The sequence below is a fragment of the Bison bison genome, unplaced genomic scaffold (assembly GCF_000754665.1).
Source record: "Bison bison bison isolate TAMUID 2011002044 unplaced genomic scaffold, Bison_UMD1.0 scf7180017864518, whole genome shotgun sequence".
NCBI lineage: Eukaryota > Metazoa > Chordata > Mammalia > Artiodactyla > Bovidae > Bison > Bison bison.
Window position 1 is genome coordinate 3,331,578 of NW_011495071.1, and position 11,480 is coordinate 3,343,057.

Here is an 11,480-nt window from a genome sequence, read left to right on the forward strand (position 1 = left end):
CCTTGTTCTCTTTGCTATTTGTGAAAAACCACTTGAGGGGATCACTTTTCAGGTCTGTTGAGAGAGCTTTGAGTCTTTCCTGAACATGGGGGAACTTACGCGCCCAGTTCCTTTTTTAAAAAAAAATTTGATTTTTATTTATTAATTTTTAGATCATGTCAAGTGGCCTACAGAATCTTAGTTCCCTGACCGAGGATTGAACTTCCGCCTTCAGTAGGAGGACTGCCAGGGAATTCCTTTCGCCCAGTCTTTACTAAGCTCTTTGCGCTCTTTTTGCATTTGGGCTCCCGTTTTGCTTTTCCTGCTGTTGGGTCTTTTCTCCTCTGCCTGGAGAGAGTCCTAAAGTGGAGGGAGGGAAAGGTGGGGTGAGGAGGAAGGGCCCACAGCCGGGGTCTGGCCACTCTGCCCGGTTTCAGGTACCTGAGTTCCCCTGCGGGGGTTCCTGCCAAGGCCGGCAGCTCAGGAGAAGGGGAGGGGCTGGAGTCTGCTTAGACCCAAGAGCAGCTGCAGGTTCCAACCGTTGTTCCTGGTGAACCTTCATCACCAGGAATGTTGCCTCCTCTCCCTTTTCATTCTCTGTCCTTGTAAACACGTTTCGGGGGAGCTGATTTACATTCAAGGGAGAAGGATGGGTATGAGAAACATTGGTTTTGCAGCCTGCAGTCTTATTCTTAACCCATCCCTACTCACATTGAATTGAATACCACTTTGGGCCAGCATCGGCTTCCCTCTGGCTTCTGTTTCCTTCTCTGTGAAATAGCTTTTATGACATGCCTGCTTCAAATGCTTTTCGTGGAGTCATATCTTTGTTAACGGCAGTTTTCCCAGGTAGATGATGTTCTTGTTCATAGGGAGATAATAAGACCTTTTCTCAGGGTCAGGTAGATACTGAGAGGCAGAGCTGGATTCAAGTTCAGGTCTTAACCTTCTTGCACTTTGCTGCCTCTCGGAGTTATTCAGTCCGAAAGAGTGTCTTGTCTGCACAACGAAGGGTTTTGAAATTGCTCATCAGAAGTGGAGTAAACACAGAGGGAATCTGCAGTGAGTTTGATGTGCCCATCACATTACCCTCCAGTTCCTGGGTCAGGCGAGGGGTGTTAAGAAATCCAGTTTCTCTTTGTCATCTGTAATAACATATCCCTGCACACTCTCTTGCCTGCTGTGCTGCAGATCTTGGGTGGATTCTTCACTTTTGTACTCCTCTCCTCGCTGCCCCCCCCAATTCTTCTGTTTACCATTCAGGAGGGGCTGTAGGGGAGAGGAGGTGGGGGCATGAAGTTGGAGGCACCTGGAGATCATCTGATTCCACCAAGCTGAGTCAGAACCTCCTCCAACACTGCTTAATCAGATATTCTGAGACTTACCTTTTGGAAAGTGCCACTGAGCTCCACGTAGCCGATTCTCTTCCGGTCGGGTGCGAAAAATAACCGCCACTAAGGTGTGTCTTCATGACGCTTGTACTGCTCAGAAACAGGCCGAGGTTGTGTTTGTTTTTGCTCACACTTTCCTAAAGAGGAAACCCGCTCCCCAGACTTGACCAGATACATTGATCGCCTTCTCCGGATGTGAATTATTTCAGTTATGTGCTATGAGAAACGGGGTATAGTGGAAAGTAATTTTAAAATGGAGATTTCATTGACGTATAACGGTTTCAGGTATATAATGATTCGGTATTTGAATATTTTATGAAATGATCACTATGGTAAGTTGACTTAGTTAAAGTCCATCACTTTAGATAGAGAATTTTTTTTCTTAAACACTTCTAAGATCTACTCTTTTAGCAACTTTCATTATGTAATGCAGTGTTGTTAAATATAGTGATCATGTTGTGTGTTATAACCCCAGGACTCATTTATTTTTTGACTGCCTTTGACTACCTTTTCCCGTTTTCCGCAACCCCAGTGCCCTGGAAAGTAGGTTTTTTTTTTTTTTTTTTCCTGGCTTCTTCCTGGGTCCTTTTTGCCTCTCTTTACCTGAGAGGGCTGCAAAAGATAAAAACTCTCCCAGAAGTTTTCTGTAGGACCCTTGTTCCTCTGGGGAGAGCTGGAGGGTTGGCTGTGTTCTACACCCGCCTCCTCACCAGAGCATGGGTAACAGAACTAGCCATGTCTAGCACTGAGAGCTTGGCAACCTTATGTAACCTTTCTGAGTCTTGCTTTACTTTCTTTATAATGGAGGTGTTCTGCAGGGTGGGGTGATGGATTAACGAAGTAACATCCAGAAACCCCTGGAGCCGCGACTGGCACTTAGTAACCAAGAGGGTGAGGGCTGGACCCTCGGTCCCCCACCTGGCTTGGGTCTCATCTCTGCTTCGCCCCCGCAGCTCTGAGTGCTACGGTGCCTGCCATCAAGGGGTTGAGTTGGCTGGGAGGTGGTGCAAAGGATGTCGCTGTCCTTCTGAGCTTGTGATGGTGAGCCGCCGGTCCTGGCATCCTTGGCGTTGTGCCCTGGGCTGCTGACACTGGAGAATGTGCTATTGACTGAGGGTGGAAAGTGGGCTGCCGCCGTCCCAGAGGCTGGAGCCTGGGGCTGTGCCCTGGGTGGAAAGCTGTGGGGTCCGAGGAGATCAGGGACGGAGAGAATGTTCCCGCATGCTTTCCTCCCTCGCTCTCACTGGCAGCCCCTGGCTCCCTATCTGACACGCTCTCAGGAGGCTTCACCTCTCTCCCTGTCTCTCAGACCTCCAGGATGAAGGTGCTGCTTCCCGATTTCCTACTGTTCTCTTGTGTAAAGCTGCCAGCATAACACAAACAAAAAAGTCAAGACAAAAGAATCAGAGTGGGAGATTCTGATGTCAGGAGGCTGTGAACGTGATAGCGATGAACATGATGAAATAACAGACCACAGGATTGATTTTATTTTGTTGGTAAGCCAGTAGGCTAGAGCGTTGGTAAAGGTTAGGTACCTGCTGGCGGTAGTTGCTTTTCTTCTTGCGGGGTGGGGGTGGCAGGTGATGGACAGAAGGGCACGGAGAGGAAGGAGGGGGAGAGTGCAGGGAAGGGAGGCAGGCAGGAAGGTGTGTGATATAATCACATCAGTGTGCTTTGCTTGTGACTTGGTTCCAAGCTGGGGAGAGGGGAGCCTGTTGGGGTGACAGACAGTTGGAGTGAAACTTTGTAAAGTTACAGTCCCTGCAGTGCACGGTAAGATGTAAAAGCAGTGTCAGATGTAGCCTGATGGATTGATGGAAAGCCCACACAGAGATGCTACCTGGGTAAATCAAATGGGGCTTACCTGCCTAAAGGATCCGGAAGGAAGTCAGAACAGAGGGCCTGCTGGATAAGCAGATCTGTCTCCAGGCAGATACAGGAGCAAGTGCTGGGTTCTAAAACCTCCCCAGCAGGCTCACATCTCAGAAGATAATGTCTGAGGGAGGGAGAGTCTCTTTGGGAAGTTTGGACTCTCCTTCTTTAAATTTCCCTGGTGGCTTAGAGGATTAAGAATCTGCCGGCAGTGCGGGAGACCTGGGTTCAATCCCGGGGCTAGGAAGATCCCCTGGAGAAGGGAATGGGAACCCACTCCAGTATTCTTGCCTGGAGGATTCTGTGGACAGAGGAGCCTGGAGGGCCCCAGTCCATGGGGTCTCAAGAGTCAGACACGACTGAGTGAACTAGCACTTTGTTGAAGCTTGATCTCTGTTCTGTCTACTTCTCTCCCTGAAAGGCTTGGCCTGCTCTGCATGTCACCTTGTCTGGATCTGATCTGGGGACCAGCTGAACTAGGCCAGGTGCACAGTCTCCTTCTCAGAGCCACGTACATGTGATAAGATTATCGGGAATAATGTGATTGACTTAGGAGTCAACACAACCCTCCTGGGCCTCAGTCTCCCCAGGCTCATGAGCCTAAGTCTTTTTTCTTTTTTATGGCCATGCTGCGTGGCTTGAGGTATCTTAGTTCCCTGACCATGGATTGAACCCTCGTGCCTCCTACAGTGGAAGCGAGTAGTCCTGACATGCTGGACTGCCAGGGAATTCCCAGCCTGGTCTTAATACGTTTCTGAATTAAAGTGCCACAGAATCAGGGTGGGATCTGGCTTCCAAGGAACCTCTGGATCTCCTGCAGACAAGCCCTTGGATCAGCACTGCGTGTCCTGCATACACACAGGAGGACCTCTTGTTTGGTTCTTGCAAGCATGTTCAGAAACCCCAGAGGTGGTCCCAGCCCTGTCTCTGCCCTCAGGACTGCAGCCCTGTTCAGAGGCTCCCCAGGCCAGGTCTAGAGGGCATGACCATGTTGCAGAGCCATCAGGTCCTGTCTGGCCCTTGCCTTGGCCTCTTCAGGTGGGCAGCTGCACGGTTTTCAGTGGTTGACCATGTAGAGGGCCGGTAACTGTTGACCTTGGTTTAGGCCACTTGGAGAATTTAGTTGTTGCCCTGAATTCTTGGTCCCTTCTCATCATTCTGCCAGCTTTAGGCACTGCTGAAGTCATACCAGATTCTATTTGGAAAAGAGCATCCAGTGGGGTAATGATAGCCACAGTAGTAATATTTATTTTTAAAATGTGCTTAAATTTATTTTTATTTATATATTTTTTGACTACACCGTGCAGTATGCAGGATTTTAGTTTCCCAACCAGGGACTGAACTCATGCCCTCTGCAATGGAAGCGCAGATTCTTAACCACTGGACCACCCGGGAAGTCCCAGCAGTAATGTTAATAATGCCTTTTATCAGTTGTCCCACTTTTTCCTTTGCAAAGCACCTGTTTTAAAAATATTTATTTTGATAGGTTCAGGAAGAAGCAAGTGTGAGATGCATTTTAAAGAAAGATACATGTGCCCCGACGTTCACAAAAAAAAAAAAAAGTTTCATAAGCGTGAGGTTTATTTCCAACTTTTTATGTTTACTATGGGGTTCAGTGGCTATAAGTCATTCATATTGAATCAGTTCTAAAAAAGGATGCTTCAGGTTTCCTCGAAATACATAAGAAGCTTAAGAATCTAGTAAAAATTGCTCATAAAATAGCCTTTTACTCAAGGTCTGATCCTGGCTTAGCCTGGCTTTGACCTTGCAATACCTATCTGGAACGGACTTACTAAATTTATGAGTGAGACTTAACATGATCCTCTGTGTTCATAAGAGAGTCTCCAGTCTGTTCAAAGGACTTGAAAGTGTTAATAGTTTTATAGATGCAGAAATGAAAGAAATAGAGTATAGAAATAACTTAAAACTGCTATCAGCTTAAAATGAAATTTAACTTATAAGAAATTAATTATGACACTGAGTGCTATAAAACTGAAAATATTTGGCTAGAAAAAATTCCTTAGTAAGAAAATAAATATGCAGAATAAAAAAAAAAAAAAATATTTATTTATTTTTGGCTATGCTGGGTCTTTGATGCTGTGTGGACTTTTCTCTCGGAGAAGGCAATGGCACCCACTCCAGTACTCTTGCCTGGAAACTCCCATGGACGGAGGAGCCTGGTAGGCTGCAGTCCATGGGGTCGCTAAGAGTCGGACACGACTGAGAGACTTCCCTTTCACTTTTCACTTTCATGCATTGGAGAAGGAAATGGCAACCCGCTCCAGTGTTCTTGCCTGGAGAATCCCAGGGACGGGGGAGCCTGGTGGGCTGCCGTCTCTGGGGTCGCACAGAGTCGGACACAACTGAAGCGACTTAGCAGCAGCAGCAGCAGGACTTTTTTTTAGAGATGGTGATCAGGAGCTGCTCTTCGTTGCAGTGCACAGGCTTCTCATTGTGGCGGCTTCTCCAGTCGTGGGGCTTGGTCTTTGGGGTCACGGGCTTCAGTAGTTGCAGCACATGGGCCTGGTAGTTGCGGTTCCTGGGCTCCAGAGCGCAGGCTCAATAGTTGTGGTGCGTGGGCTTGGTTTCTCTGTGGCATGTGGGGTCTTCCCAGACCAGGGATTGAACCTGTGTCTACTGCATTGGCAGGCGGATTCTTAGCTCCTGAGCCACCAGGGAAGCCCCTGCAAAGCACCTTTAATGACTTTGTCTCTCTTAACCTCCCAGCCTCCCCGTAGGGGGTGCAGATCTCTCATTCCATACTGCTGATGGTGAAGTCTGAGAACCTCTGAAAGCTAAAAAGGCTTTGTGTAAGTTTGCAGCGCACTCATTTAGTGGCAAAACCTGGTCTAAACTGATGTGAGGCTATATTTATCTCGCCTGTTTTGAATATTCATATGTTTTGCTGCAAAAATATTAATGTGTTTGATTACGGAGTGGTTCCCTAGACTTCCCTGGGCCTGGTGAACACTCAAGGCCCATAGTACCTTTTTAAAATCTGAACAGTTCAGATTTCCAAAGCACCAAGGATTTGGGTGAGGGATTGTCACCGTCATCAGCTCCAACTTACAGATGAGGAAAATGGGCTTTGAGTGAGTAAGTGACATGCCCAAGGTCACATAGCTGTCTATAAATGGCTAGAGACAGGAGCTCGGCTCGCCTTCTAATTCGCAGTCCCGGGTGCTCCAGGCCAGGCCATATAAGCACATGGGCATTGCCATTCTAGGTCAGATCCATCTGACCTAGTCTTTGGGCGCCAATACCATCCCGAAGATACCACCGTCGGAGCCTGCAACTCTCCTCCTTGACGTCAATCCTAAAGGTCAGGTGGAGCCCGGCTTCTCTTAATAGCTATTTATGGCTGCTCTGTCATTCACAGATTTGCCCAAATCCTTTCTGAAACCATTTCTGTTTCCAGGAAGTATCCTTTGGGGGATGATGAATGACTTCAGTTTATAAGCTCCTGGAAATCTAGTCTGTTCAAGAGGTCACTGGCTGAGAAGATGGGAAGATGGCTTTGTGGTGCTGTGTCCTGCCGTTTTGGAGGCCGTTTCTGTATTTTTTGTTTTTCAGTTCTGTCACTACTGTCTCTTTTTTTTAATCTGGAGTTTAACATCTTAATTTGTAAAACCAGGCCCTTGGATGAGCTATTTCTGGTTTGTTGAACTCTTTGGAAAAAAACTTCTCCTTTGGCACTCACTTATATCTTCATGAAGTCATTTTGGTTATTTGAATTTTGCTCTGTTTTGGAATCTGGTCTGGCAGTCGGCCAGCTGAAATGGGGGTCAGTTTGATTTGATTATGTCTGCTCTGATTTTGTTTTTTAATGCTTCAACCTGCTTAGGGTTACTGAGTCATCTGGAATATAGACTGAACTCTTGGGAAGTTTGAAGATGAGTTCTTTTATTTTCTTTCTAGTGGAAGAAAGTTGCCTACTCTTTCATCTCAGTGAAAAGTCCCATTTTAACTCGCTGTCACTATTGGTTGGAGCTGCTAATTGCTAGAAGGAGAGGGGAAGAAAGCTTTAGTTCAGCAGTACTTTTCCCTCCTGCTTGTTCTAGGAAAGCTATTTATGACTCTTTAAAATAGTGATTATCCTAAACTGTTAAAATCAAACCTCCATTCACAGCTTGGATTTCTTGCTAATTCAGGGGAAAAACATTTCCAGTTATTTTAATTCAAAAAAATTAATGACTTTAAAACAAGTCCAACCGAAAGCCCACGTGTGAAACATAAAAAGTCTTGCTAAGTGAATACAGGAGTGCCTCAATTTGCCCATTGGAAGGTTCTGGAATTTTCCACGATAAGTAAAGGTTTTTGTAGTCAAATTCTGTTTTGGCGGTTTTAAGTGAAAACTCTGACTCAGTGGCATTTATTTTGTTAGTAAGGAAAATCTACCAGCGCATCCCCGCTCCCCAACCTCCAGCACCACATTTTTCACTTAGTGATGGGCATTTTGAGCAACTTATACTATCTGGGTTAGAATCTCGATTTCACCACTTACCTGCTGTGTGACTATGGTTACATTACTTAACCTCTCTTTGCTTGTTTTGTCTATAAGATGGGAATAATAACCCAGTACCTACTCACTGGGTTGTTGCAGGAATTAATCCCTAAATATTTGTCATGAGCCCCTAAATATTTGTCATGAGCATGGAAGAATAGCAGAGATCCAACGTTTGCTGTTGTATTTTTGCAGTCCTTGTTGGTGTGAAGCTGGTGGTGCAGGGTTAAATTTGTGTTCCTGTTGGTTGAGGTCCTGCTTGACCTCAGAGGTGTCCATTTATCCAGCACCTGAGAACCGCTGGGGTTTTTGCAGCTGGTTCACAGTGAGCACCTGCATTTCCTCCCCAAAAAGCCGATCTCTTGAGGCACTGTGGCCAGGGTACTCTTTGTCCCATTGACCTGAAGCCTGATGAGTCATTGCAGCCCTCTTTTAAATTTAGCTGGGCAGCCCTCCACTGTCATCAGTTATGAATGCTGAGGCCACTCACCAACGCCGGGCCCTATTGCGTGTGCATGTGGCCAGGCCAGCAAATCAGTGTGATGGGAGCACAGATGCCTCCTCACCTAGAGAAGTCTGGGCTTTGGGGGCGGCATGCTGCAGAGCCCCTTCCCATCCCCACCCTACAGTGCAGGATGCTTCTAAGGGCAGATTCAGCAAATAGCGCCCTGAGTGCTTGATACACACGCTAAGTGCATTCATGGTCAGTATCTGCTGAGGACCTCTAGCCACCCGCCGGGGTTAGATATTTGTTTCCCATTCCCTGATGGGCAGAGGAAAGCCTGAGAGGTTAACAGACTGTTCCCTGGTGAGACGGTGAAGGGTGGCACCAGGGCTTGTGCCCAGGTCATCTGGCTTCATGTTCATGCTCGTTTCCACAATGTCCCGCTTGGATCTTCAGCCCCTGATGGAATCAGAAGGGAAGGGGGGATACAGGAAGGACCAGCTCCATGTTCCCTGAAGTTGCTAACCAGGAGCCTCACCGCTTGGCCAGTTCTGGCCTCCTGGCTTTGTCCGGTGGCTTGAGAAGACGGAGGGAGAGTACTGATTACTTGGAAGGGTTTGTGTCTTAGGGGGCTGGGGTCACAGGAGTCCATCATCTCTTACAGACACAGGGAGAGGCCAGCTTCTGCTGACTTCAAAAACAGAAAAAAAAAAAAAAGAGAGAAAAAAAGAAACCCACTTACAAAAATAAAAATCCCGTGCCGTTAATTTCATGCCAGCATAATCAGAAATACCCCTTTCTACTGTTTCCCCTTAAAAACCCCCGTGTCCTTATTATGCTGGCTCAGTCTGGAAAAACTCTGGTTGGGTTTTGCCTATGTGAGGCTTATCTTTGCAGCTGCCAAGAGGGAATCCAGTACTTGATCGTCAGCACGGAAACTTCGGCTAACAACTCACAGAAACCTGCTTGGTTCTAAATTTCTTGCCCTCTTTCAACTCTTGTCCTCAAGACATGACATTCTTCGGCAGGGACAGAATGTGTCCAGCTTTGTAGTGGAAAGAATCCAGGTTAGATGAGAGAAAGAACTCCCTGAAACAGTGGGGGCATTACTGGCGATTTTATTAGAGTATGCAGTCACAGAAATTTTGATGGGAGGAGGAGGAGTCGTGGGCCAGTTGGAAGGAGTGTTTCGAGGTCTCCCTTCTTTAGGGTCATTTAGATCCTCCGAGGTGATAAGTAAGGGTGTATACACCAGGCATGCTAAGAATGAGACAGGCACCCCACCACCCCTGACTCTGCAGGCAGACAAGATGTGTAAGGCAGGGCCATAAAGACTGATCTCAAACTTGGGTGTGAATGCCCGAGCCTCATGGTGGATCTGGGCAGATTTGGGTAGGTGGTTTCACCTGTCTGAACGGTCAGGTGCCCCTTCTGTAAAGTGAGGTTGTAGCCCCTTATCTCTCAATGTGGTGCATACATGTTAAATGGGGTGCCATGGAACACGAAGCACCCAGCAGGGACTCACATGTGAGGCTGCCCCCCCGCCACGCTTCCCGCTTCTCCTGTGACCCCAGCCTGACAAGGGAGCCTCTCACTCCAAGCTCCCAGCCACCCTCTCCTGCCGTTGGTCTCTAAGTGGATTAGCCGAGTGTTGTGATCTTAATGCCATTAGGCCTGTTGGCACAACTCTCCTTGCCATAGTGAGAAGCAGATGTGGCTGAGTGTAATGGCCCTCGGTGATCCATCAGGCCTGGAGTGCTGGGGGAAACATTATGAGTGTTAATTTGGGGGAGTCTTTTTATGGTAGCTGGGGGAAATGTGGAGGGATTGTTGGAAATGTATTTATTTAAGCCGTTTAGCAGGTTAGATGCTGCCGGGGGTCTACAGTGGCTGAGGCTCCCACCTCCCTCCACCCACCCGCCCCAAACCCCTCCTTTAAAGAAGGCCCCTCCCCAGCCCTGCAGCCCAGGCCTGATTGCTTCCAGAGTTGGAGAGACAGCTTAGCAGGCTCTTGTTTCTTGCCGATGTACCTTATTAGTAGCACCTGGCATCATAACCCGTTAATGGGAACCAGCGCTCTCCTCCTGCGTGGTCAGTGACAAGTAGCCCTGTCAGCCGGAGCTCGCCGTGCGAGGAAGTTCCTATTAGCTTTATGGTCAGGAGAACTTGTCCTGTTCAGGAAATGAATGTTGCCGCTAAAGGTCCTCGGCCCTGACCCTGGCGGCGTAACCTGTGCGGGCTGGGGAGACCCCGTTCAGGATGCTTGGGATTTCAGCCCCTCTCTGGTTCTTGTCATATGTAAAGAGGGAATCATTGTGGTATGTTGCAGCCTTGAACTTTTGATTTATGCAGCGAGGGCGACTTAACCGTTTCCATGCCTGGGCGGCCGTGTGGTGACAAGCTCAGGGTGTGCGCCTAGGTGTTGGGGGGCGGAGGACAGAGCCCTCGTGCTGGCCGGCGGAGTGGCTGCTAGAACGTCAGAAGGACACTTTGCTTGCTTTTCCTTCCCAGGACATCTGGATGTTCAGGGGTGCTTGTTGCCTGTGGAAGGGTGGGAACCTGGGATGCTTTGCGTCTGCGATTGAACCTGGGTTTGAATCCATTCTCTGCCTGTTTGGAGCTCCGCGATAGATCGCCAGCCACCCGCTTCCTCATCTGCACCAGGAAGTTAATGATGTCAATTTCATGCATGCTGCCATGATGACGTTCCTAGGATGGTACACACGGGACCCCCGGGCCAGGCACGTGGCCTGGTCTCAGGGCACAGTGTTGGGAGGGACGTGCGTGTTTCCTTTTTGCTCATCGTAACATGGTTTGAAAAACGGGAGAGAATGGCAGAGCACTTTTTTCGAGTATCAAGACCATTTCTCTCCCTCATCACAGGCTAAAATCTTTATGGAAAGACTGCTTAGGTGTCTTCTCCTTCTGTCTTTTTCAACCTGTGAGTAACATTTGTAAATGTGACATTTGTGGAGAACAGCAGCGTTTGACCTCATTCTCGAGGTGAACTCTGGCCTGACTCTTTGAGAAGAGGCGTTTGTGAGTTGTCTGGCGAAAGGATAGGTCGTCACTTTTGCTGCGGCCGCTGCCTTGCTAAAGGCCCCTGGTGACAAAGGGGTGAACTGCAACAGGGTCACCAGGAAAGGATGGGCCTGGTGGGAGAGGGAGGGCTGGGACGGGATGCCTCTGGAACTGCAAAACAGTCCTGTCCCTCCGTCTCTGGCATTTATGACATCGTTGACAGTAGTTCGAGGAAAAACAAAAATAAGTTGTTACCGACTGTGTGGTT

General features: G+C 48.1%; 1 protein-coding gene across 1 annotated transcript in view; it reads left to right on the plus strand.

Annotated features, from left to right (window-relative positions):
* The window catches only part of ZBTB16 (zinc finger and BTB domain containing 16), a 206,187-nt gene that overhangs the window by 5,462 nt on the left and 189,245 nt on the right, over positions 1-11,480 (plus strand).